The following is a 10054-nucleotide window of genomic DNA, read 5'->3' on the forward strand; positions in this document are numbered from 1 at the left end:
TCCGCCCCTTCTGCTTACCCATTGTCCTACTCAGCTTCTCAAGTTTGTACTGCCTTGGTCGTCATTCATTTTGTTTGACTTGGCAGCAGCTGCATCGGCAATTTTCATTTTCTACCTGGTTTGTCCTACTTCATTGCCACCTGCATTGCCTAGTCTCTCTCTGTATGTGTGCGTGTCTCTTAGCACTCCTTCCCTCTGCTTGTATTTTTTTTATAGTGCAAAACTTGCTATGCTTTTGTGTTATATTTGCACATAAATCACACAACTTTCTTAAAATTATTTGCTGCTGCTTTTTAGTTGTATTTTATACTGCTTTTGACTTTTATGCGGTCTTCAAATACCTTGAATGCCATTTTTTTCTCACTGGCACCTAACATCTTTAAAAAGAAAACAGGTTTCAATGTGGGATTCAACATAGCCAAGGTATATCTGTAAGAATACGTCTTGCATTTGCCCTGATTAGATTAGGTTATCATAAAGAGCTTATTTTCTTGAATTCTTGTTTAGGAGAGGTAAAGATGATATTTATTATTATAAGACATGTGAATATTAATCAAACAAACTCTTGTTAATATCGGTCGTATACAAAGCTACCAAGGCAACTTTCTGGTTTGTATCAATGCAACAACGCAGCGAAAACCCTCCACACGCAACTTCTAATGGCAGCAACTGCCAGAGCTTTTCGCAAAGTCACACAATGTCCATTAGTACCTAATGAAGCATTAAAAAGTAACGAAAAAAAGTAACGCAAAAATACTTAACGCCATATTTCCAAGGAAGTTGCGAGCTTCTATCAAAAAGCACAGCAGAGCACAAACAAAAAAAAAGAAACAGTGAAATGAAAAGAAATTGAGAAATGAAATAAAAAGAAAAGCGTTATATGCGTCTGGCTGAAACGGAGAATGAACGCTGAAATATAAAAGCAGCGCGAATTAAATACCTTTTAGCAATTAATCTGCTTAGCTAATGGACGATTTCAATGCAGACGACAACTGTTGGGGAAAGAGACCGGATATAGTCAGAATGGGCGGGGCAACAGTCATCGGGCATCGAGCATCGGGCATCAAGCATCGGACACAAATTGTTCCAGCCAAGGCACTTACATTAGGCTTACAGCTCGTTGACCAGGCCAATGCGCCCTGGCTTATGCCATACTATTTGCAGACTAATTTCATTCAATAAACGCGCACTTCGACCATTGATGCTGGCCACGAGTTCTGGCCCTTCTTCGCTCAGAACCTGATCCCTGCTGTCTGCAGCCTGGCCCACTTGAATGGCGAGCACTTGTATGTTTGCCTTTTGGCCGATGACAGCTAACTTGGAATTTAATTTATTTAGTTGCCATTTTAATTGACGAGGCCAGTTCATTCTGATTTTTAATATCACTTTAGATTTCTGTGCCAGATTTGAAAAAGATTTCGTTCTGATTGGCGTCGGCAGCCACTTCCCCTAATTGAGTATTATAGCTATCCACGCCAGCAATAAAATCGACAAATTTAATACGCCTACACAACATACACTTTAATGCATGCAAATACAAATGTTTTTCAACATATAGTAAAATAAATAGACAGTTGGGTATATTTTCCATATTTAATATGAATTAAGTAATAAACCCTATTCTATCCTACCCTATTCTGCTTTCTGCCGCCTCATCATAATAATTTTATTTTTGTATTTATAGTTTATAATATTTCATAGCAAATGTCGTTTTTAATAAGAGCTTAAGCAAACCCTATTAAGGATTCTACAACAAATTTCATGTATGTAACAACGCATATATGCATATCTACATGCGCATGTTTGCGCACAATTTTTGAATGACGTGTGTATGTTCATTTGTAACATTTGAAACATTTACAATATTCTCCGGTTCGTTGCTGTTTTATTTATGTGGCAGGTCATCATATTTTATGTTATTATATATTGAACATGTACTTATGTTGCGTAACAGGCGTGGGGCTAGGGTAGGTGGGTTGGCATACAGTCACATAATGATAAATCATATGCCTGGACCTCGACGATGCTGTCATAAACAAAAATGTTTGATTGAAATGACGTGGGCAGCACCAGGAGCTGCTCTGTCAGTTTACCTGACACAGACGCCTGATTCATTTGTGTGGGCGGCCACATTAAATTTTTCCACTCGCCGGTGAAACGAAACGCAGTTCGCATAAGTGAAATGAACTTTTCCTTTGCTGCGCCCCAACTCAACCGAATACACAAACTTACTTATTGTTTATGTCAGCCCTGTCCGATCATACAAAAAATGAGTGGCTCTTATTGTAAATGAAAGACAAATGCCTACCGTTAACAATTGATTGATGCATGCATAAGTCATAAACATAAACTAAATCTCGAGATTGGCTCAGCTAAGGCATATGACAGGAATTTGCAGTTTGTAAATCATGTTGCCATACGTATTCAACCTTGAATATAGCCTAGATTAGATTAAATAAAGTTATACAATTTCGACAAGTGTTTCGACAAAGTTAAGAAGGAAGATTTCATATGCGTGTACTATTTATCATAAGTACCTTAAACTTTTAAGATAGTTAGTATAAAGTAATTGGCCAGGCATATTGTTTAGTCGAGAACTAGAACTCTGCCTTAACCACTTGCAATGCTCTCTAAACAAATAACGTTTGTACATTAAATGTGCATTTTCTTTACTATAGTTAAGCCTTTATCTTCGCTCAGTTGCATTTTGCTTGATTTTATTCGAGTGTAAATGAAATGAAATAAAATATTTGACTCTTGATTTATTCAAAAATCTTCACAGAGATTTTTATGTGAATTGCTCGGCCCGGTAGAAGGAACTTTTGTAACACAGGACTGTACAGATCTTCACTGTATATGTCCTGTGCGTTTGTTATTAAATAAATTGACTGACACACGCAAACAGACACACGCACTCGCATGTACACACAGGACGCCAGAGCTGAGAGTCGTGTCGAGACCTGGCCTGTAGTCCTAGGTAGTTCATCATGTCATGAAAATTGTATGGAAATTTAATTGAAAACATAAGCCAAGGATAACAGGCCAAAAAGGACAGGCAATCACACACACACACGCGCACACATGAGCCATATCAAAATGGCGGCTACACACACACACACACACGCACACACTCGCACAAACACAGAGCTTAACAACTATGGCCGCCGTCAGCCTCCCAGATGACTTCTCTGCTCATTGTGGCTGACGCGCAGGAAGTGTACGAAATGATATAAATAAATAAACAAACTACAAGATAAAGCTATTTGCAATTTGATTGTCAATTTTCATGAGGCTGGCAGCAGTCAGGATTGCCAGGACATTTCCGCCGCAGAGCGAAACTTTTTCGTTATTATTTTCTTCCATTTTTTTTTTGTTATCTGGTTTTGGTTTTGGTTTCGGTTCTTGTTGCCGCATCTGTCAGTGGCCCAGTCATTTACTCATTGATTCAGTCAATCAAATTTCATGAGTGATTTTTGTTAGCCAAACTTTTGCCAGCATTTGCTGCCATCTTAACTGTCAATTTTCATTTACATTTTGCGCTTGATTGCCCCAAAATGGCAACTCATGTGCAGCATTTTCCATCTCACGGACTGGCATGTGTCAGAACTGGCCTCGGAGTGTTTACCTTCAACCCGGCCGACAAAAAGTTTAATTGCATATTTCAGTTATGGAGCCCACAACAATTTTGTACTAGTTTCAAATGCTTGCCAACAATTTTCCACACAATTAAAAACTGGCGTCAAATTATGGAGCACTTAATCCGACCACCCCCTTGCAACAAAATGGGGCAACTTCAAAAGCTTCATCCCCTTCGAAAAAATGGAAACCTAATTAAAAAGCGCTTAATGCTAAAAAAAAATACCCAGAGCATTGGGAGTGTGCTAATTTCATAATCCAAATAAAGTTTCAATTAATTTGGCCAGCGCACCATTTCAGTTGTTTTTTTTTGAAGCTAACCAGCCCTGGTATTAAAATGAAAGAAATTTTGTAGCTAGCCCTCGAATAAATTCTATGGGGAAGTTTTTCAAAACAGTTCAGCTTCAATGGTCAAATAATTATGATTCCAGTTTGAGCTGAGTTTAGATGAGTTGCCGCAGCTGCGTTGTGCTGGATAGCAATGTGTTTTTCAAGTGTTTAACTTGCGGTTGAGTTGTTTAAAATAAGTAGAAATAAATAATTTAACCACTCGGTGAGTTCGGAGATTAAAGGTCGCTTCTAATACTTGAGTTAGTGTGAAGATCGCTTGGGAAACGCCAGAAGCGCATTAGAAGTGTTAGCCTGGCTGCATTTTTCAGTTCATTAAGTTTCACCTTAGACGTAATTGCATTTTTATCAATAGCTATTCTGTGTAAGCAGATTTATTCTATATAGAACAAAGATATATGCCTAACAAAAAGTTACCCACCATTTATATAAATTTATAGACTTCTTGTTGGAACCCTATTGCTCTTATGCTATGCCTCACAGAAGCATATTGCTATGGTTCATTAAAAGGTACTTGAAATTTAAATGTGTCCATAAATGTCGCTGGCTCAAACAAAAGAATGTTGAAACACAGCAGCGGGTAAAATGCCAAACAAATGATGGCACTTTTAACCCGCCAATTGTCAGCTCATCTGGCGTGGCATTAACCCCATGACACCGACCCACAAAAACCAACGCAGACTGAGCCGCAAAAAATGTTTGGCAGCAAAAATTATAAACCACTCGAGCATATTTTGCAAGTCCCCAGCCCTTTGGGAGAGAGAGACGTTTCAGGCCGTTCATATAGATGAACAACTTTTTACACGCTCTAAGAGAGTATTATAATTTTTCCATGAAGGAAACATATCCGAACATATATTATAAATATTCTTGAGCCAAATCGATAGATCCAGCTATTGTCAGAAAAGTTTTCATAAGTGCGTCTTTCCGCTGGTCGGCTCTCGATATCATAAGCAATCGGCCAGAAACTAAGTATGAAAAGTTTTTTGTGTTTCAAGATATCTATACACACATGTCTGCAAAGCCGTAAGTCATAATGGTGTCAGGGTATTTGGTACTCGGCGTGTGGAAATAGTCATTCTCTTTTTTTTTTTTTGTCGTTTTGCCGTTGCTGTGCGCTGTACGCTTACCATTTTTCATGAGCGGCCGAAAAAGTTGAAACGGAAATGCGACCATACAAGCGGATATGAGACGGGTGGGGCATACATATAGATGCGATATATAACCGAGAGACCGCGTCGCGTCAACCTATAAATAAAAGAAATGCGGCCCGAAACCCCCAATTCCCGGCATGGAGTATGCAACATTTGTTGCTGCGTGGACAGCCCATTTGATGCGGACGAAGGATTGCCTTCGAGCTTGGCTCCTTAGCCCGGTTCGGGGGAGTTTTCGCTACGTTTTTTTTCTACTACTGCGTATTTGGTTATTAACAGGCGACTAGAAGTAAATATATGAGCGTACTTTTTGGCTGGCAGTCAAAGCGCAGCCAGCGACCGGAACCAAGCGAAATTATTTTTAAACGGCTTGATGTCTGGCAGAGAGAGAGAGAGAGAGAGAGAATCAGAGTGGGTGAGAGTGTGTGTGTGTGGGAGTTGCAGCCTGGGAATGTAACTTTGTAATGTGAAACAAAAGCTCAGAAAAACGTCAGCCATCAGGCGGCTGTGAAAGGGGGAATGCGCTTTAAATGTCAGCCATTTATTAAGCCCCGTCCACAGGGGCAGCAGACGGGCAAATGGCATACGGCAGGCGACGTCAGAATCGCTTCCACGAGTCACTCAGACAGTCAGAGTTGAATGCGCAGACAGGCGAGACAGTTAGTCCTGCAATGCTTGTGGTCTCTGATATGAGTATGTTTCTCACTCCTCACGGGGCATTGCCTCCTTTGATCGAGCATACAACAATGCTAAAAGCAACACTAAATACATTAAGTTGTGCTCGAGTTTAATGTACATTTAATAGGTAATAACACACAAACACAGAGATGTTCGCAAAGCCAGCGTTTGCATGTTTCTATACTTTAATTAATTTATACTCTATATTTACAAGAGAGTTATCTAGATAATTAATATAATAGAAGAGTAAAACTAAAAGTCTGTAGTTAAGATAGATTGGTGGAACAGGCAAAATATAGAAAATTGGGCTCCGAGTTAATGATCTGCTGTTCTTTCTTTAAGTTTCTTTGTATTGTTTTAGCTTATTACATTACATTAATTTATTTTGGAATTCATTTAGCTTGATATACTTGCATTTCGTTTATATACTTTTTTTAGCCAACTGTGATTTATTCACACAAGCAAGACATGTTCCGCAACCATAAAGCGACAATTTTCATACATTTATAAACCAAAAAATATTGCTAAGTGTGTCGCCGCAGTTGCCGCTTCCAGTGGCTAACTTCTCCTTCTACTTCTCCCTCTCCACTTACTTAGCGAGCGCAGCCAAAAATACAAACATTAAAAGTCCATTACCAGTGCATACTTTGCAGTAGCGCGGAATGTCGACATTTTTTGAATACATTTATTTGACAATTTCAGTTTTGTGTTATGAGAGCAGAGCACACCGAGCCCACCTCCAGCTCCAGCTCCTGCTCCAAGCACAACTGCTCACCCGTTTATTGTGCGGGCGTCGAAATATTACGTATACGTCGTATACATGGCGTATGCCATGCATATGCGCCCGAACGTATAGCATATATATTTTTGTTGTGCTCGACAAACGGAAATGGAGCTATATTGGCGCCTCTGACATCCGGAGTGCCAGCATTTTGTGATACTTTCTTTTTAAAGTCGCCCTGGAATGGCAACAAACTGAACAACAATATTTCAGCCCGCAGCTCAATTAATTGTTTGTCTGGTTTCAACTTTCTGGGTATTCAGTTTGCCTGCTCATTTTGATAGTGGTCGGAGTTCAATGATATTTCGTTTCGTTTCGTATCGTTTCGCTTCAGTTTTGCATTTCACTGGAATAAACTAACCAAATATTTTGCAATTTTTGCATATTCTGTTGCCCGCACTTTTAGCCAAATTAGCTGCAAAACTCTGCACACAAACACAAATATATTTGCTGTATTCTTGTTGTTTTAGCTCAGTTTTCACACTCGAAACACACTTCTTCTATGGACAAATGCGATGGAAATGAAAATGAATTTAATTAAAATTATTTTTGTCATTTATTTTTTCATAAATATGTAATAGCAACTTTGTTACTAGCTGTTGACTGACATTTGTACCCTGTAAATATTGAAAATTTGTTCTCTGACAATTGTCAAACGAATTGCAAATTTCAGATCCAATTCAATTATGTATTCTGCGAACAAAGCTTGGGTTTACATTTTCCCGACCAAACTGAATTATAGAGTATCTTCTAGTGAAGCAATTTCAGCTGTAGTTTTGTAGAATTTAATTAATTACATTCGAAAAGCAATCAAATTTGCCTAACAAAGTTTCACTAGAGTTTTTCAACGAAGTGCATTAGATTGGCAAAAAGTTCAAGCACATTTCATTACTTCTGTTCTGTCTTTCGTACTGCACTGGTCTTTTGAGAACCTTGCACTTTAATTGCTGGCATAATAACAAATTATTAATTAATCATATAAGATCTCTTCAGGCTGAAGATTCAAGTAACTGGAGTTGTTAGTAAAAACCTTTTAGATCCACGCCAAAAAGAGAGTCACGTGTCGATGCTTTCAAGTCAGCCGATTAGCTTTTTATGTCCGCCCTTAAATTAGTACATATTTTAAATACAACAACAAATGGACAATTTGCGTTGGCGACCCAGCGCTGATTATAATGAAGACCTGGGCACATTAATGCTGATGATGTTGCCGCTAAGTAGCACTCCCAGATCCCATTCCTGCTAGCAAAGCGCGCAGTAGGTAAACAAATATGGCTTTAGAGAGAGTGTGAGAGAGAGAGAGAGAGAAAGAGAGAGAGGGAGAGAGAAAATCGTAGCGGTTGCCCAGATAGCAACAGCTTTAAAAATGAAGTCGCGCTCAAGCTAACTCTCTCTCTCTCTCTCTCTCTCTCTGTCCCCTGCCCTCGCTCTCATGGCATCTCGTTCTCTTGGCTTTGCAATTAAATATGCACATTCTCATTAAAAGTTTGCGCCATTAATAAACGCCAACAGGGATGTAATTTAATACGGTTAAAAAGTACGACACGTGGAGCCCAGAAAGCAATACATGCAGACTGCGAGCTTCACAGGTTGTTTGGAGGGAGAGTTTGAGCTAGAGGTGCCCCAAAAGTGGGCTGAGCGATACACCTACACGAACACACTAACACACACACGCACACACTGCATTACATTAAACATGCAGCCCTTTGGAGAGTTGCCTTAACGCTCCCAAACAAAGCTCATAAAATTTGCAAATGTAAATAATTTTCTTAACGAAATTTTCACGTAGCACTCGCTTGCTACTTTGGCCGTCGACCACATTAAAGCTCGCCAGGACACGGCGCAAATTTGTCAACTGACAGGACCAGTCTCGACATGAGGACACATACCATATGTATGGCTAGTGGTTGCTAAGACGTATCTGCCCTCCCCTCGCTTACAAGCCATGCATAAATAATAAATAATTGAAAATGTCTCACGAGAATTCTTCGCTTCGTGTGAACTCTGCCAGCCAACAATTTGGCCTTAATATTAGAGCAGACCAGGCAAAGACTTTGGCTTTTCTTTGGCCTAGCCAGGCCAGGCTTGTGAGCTATGTAATTGCACTTGCTGCACTATTGTGAAATTGAACGCTCGAGAGAATTTCCCATGCAGAGAATTATATTAGATTTTGTAATAATATAACGATCTATTAGGTTTTAATTATTTATGTTGAGTAACACAGCTAAACCAAGCACAATAATCAATAATAACATAAATATTATCGATTTATCGATTTCATTCGCATTGATTTTAGGGTCACAAGAGAATTTCTGCATAGTAGCAGAAAAATATATAAGTATATTTGTAATATTTGATTAAGCTAGCTAATCAATTTTATGACTTATAAAGTTTCGATTTTTGTTATGGATAACAGAACTTATTTTCAAATTTTAATGCCAGGCACAACAGTCGATTACAATTCCCTATTATCCATATCGACATATTTGTTGCTTTTGCATTGACTTAGTTTCTAAAATGAAAAATTTGCATATACTTAAAGAAATTTATAACAAATGTGTTGTAACATAATTATTAAAAAAAAATACTTTTTAATTATATTATCTGTTTATATCAAAACTATTTTCAAATTAAACTTACAGAACTAATATTCCAGTTCCATTGTTGTCCTGGCCTGATACGTTAAGGGCATTCATTAGTTGAAAGATAACTTTGCCTCTATTCTCAGTAGTTTTGTGGAGAACCACATTAATTGCTTACAACTAGGCTCGACGTCTTGACTGGCGTTTTCTTGGGCCAATTCCGGCGGGAAATTAAAGTAAGAGTTTACGCTTTTTTAGCCTCAAAGCACACACGCACCTTGGCCACGCCCACAAAAAGTTTACCGCAATAGGTGAAGGCGGACGCAAGTCGCAGCAGCACCTGAAATTGTTGCTCATTACGTATTTATGTCAATTTCTGGGTCGCTCTTTCGGATTGCGTGGCTCTTGGTGTGTGTGTGTGTGTATGTGTATGTGTGTGGCAGGCCGCAATGACATGTAAAACCTTTTTGGGGCCTACACTTACACACATGTGCACACACACATCCAGCTGGCCAACATTTAATGACTTTGGCTCTTGCTCTCTTTTGGGACGCATTTAGCGTGTAAATTTCGCTGTACATTTTCGACATAACATTTTTACTCCTTCAGCCAGTCGTAAAGGTGTGTGCGTGTGTGCATATTTCAGTTATTTTTATTTCAGCGTTACTTTTTACACACACCCACACACACCCACACACGCACACACCTATATGAGCACGTATGTTTGTCGTTTTTATGTGCTCGTCTGCTCGGGCATTCGATAGGTTGGGGGAGCCCTTATGGAGTTGCTTCTGCTGCGTTAAAGTTTTTGTGAGTACTGCGTATTGTAAAGGGATTTGCTTTGTGACTCGCAAATGCTGATGACTCCAGCGAAT

This window comes from Drosophila novamexicana, unplaced genomic scaffold (genome assembly GCF_003285875.2).
Source record: "Drosophila novamexicana strain 15010-1031.04,08,12 unplaced genomic scaffold, DnovRS2.1 tig00000193-arrow-pilon, whole genome shotgun sequence".
NCBI lineage: Eukaryota > Metazoa > Arthropoda > Insecta > Diptera > Drosophilidae > Drosophila > Drosophila novamexicana.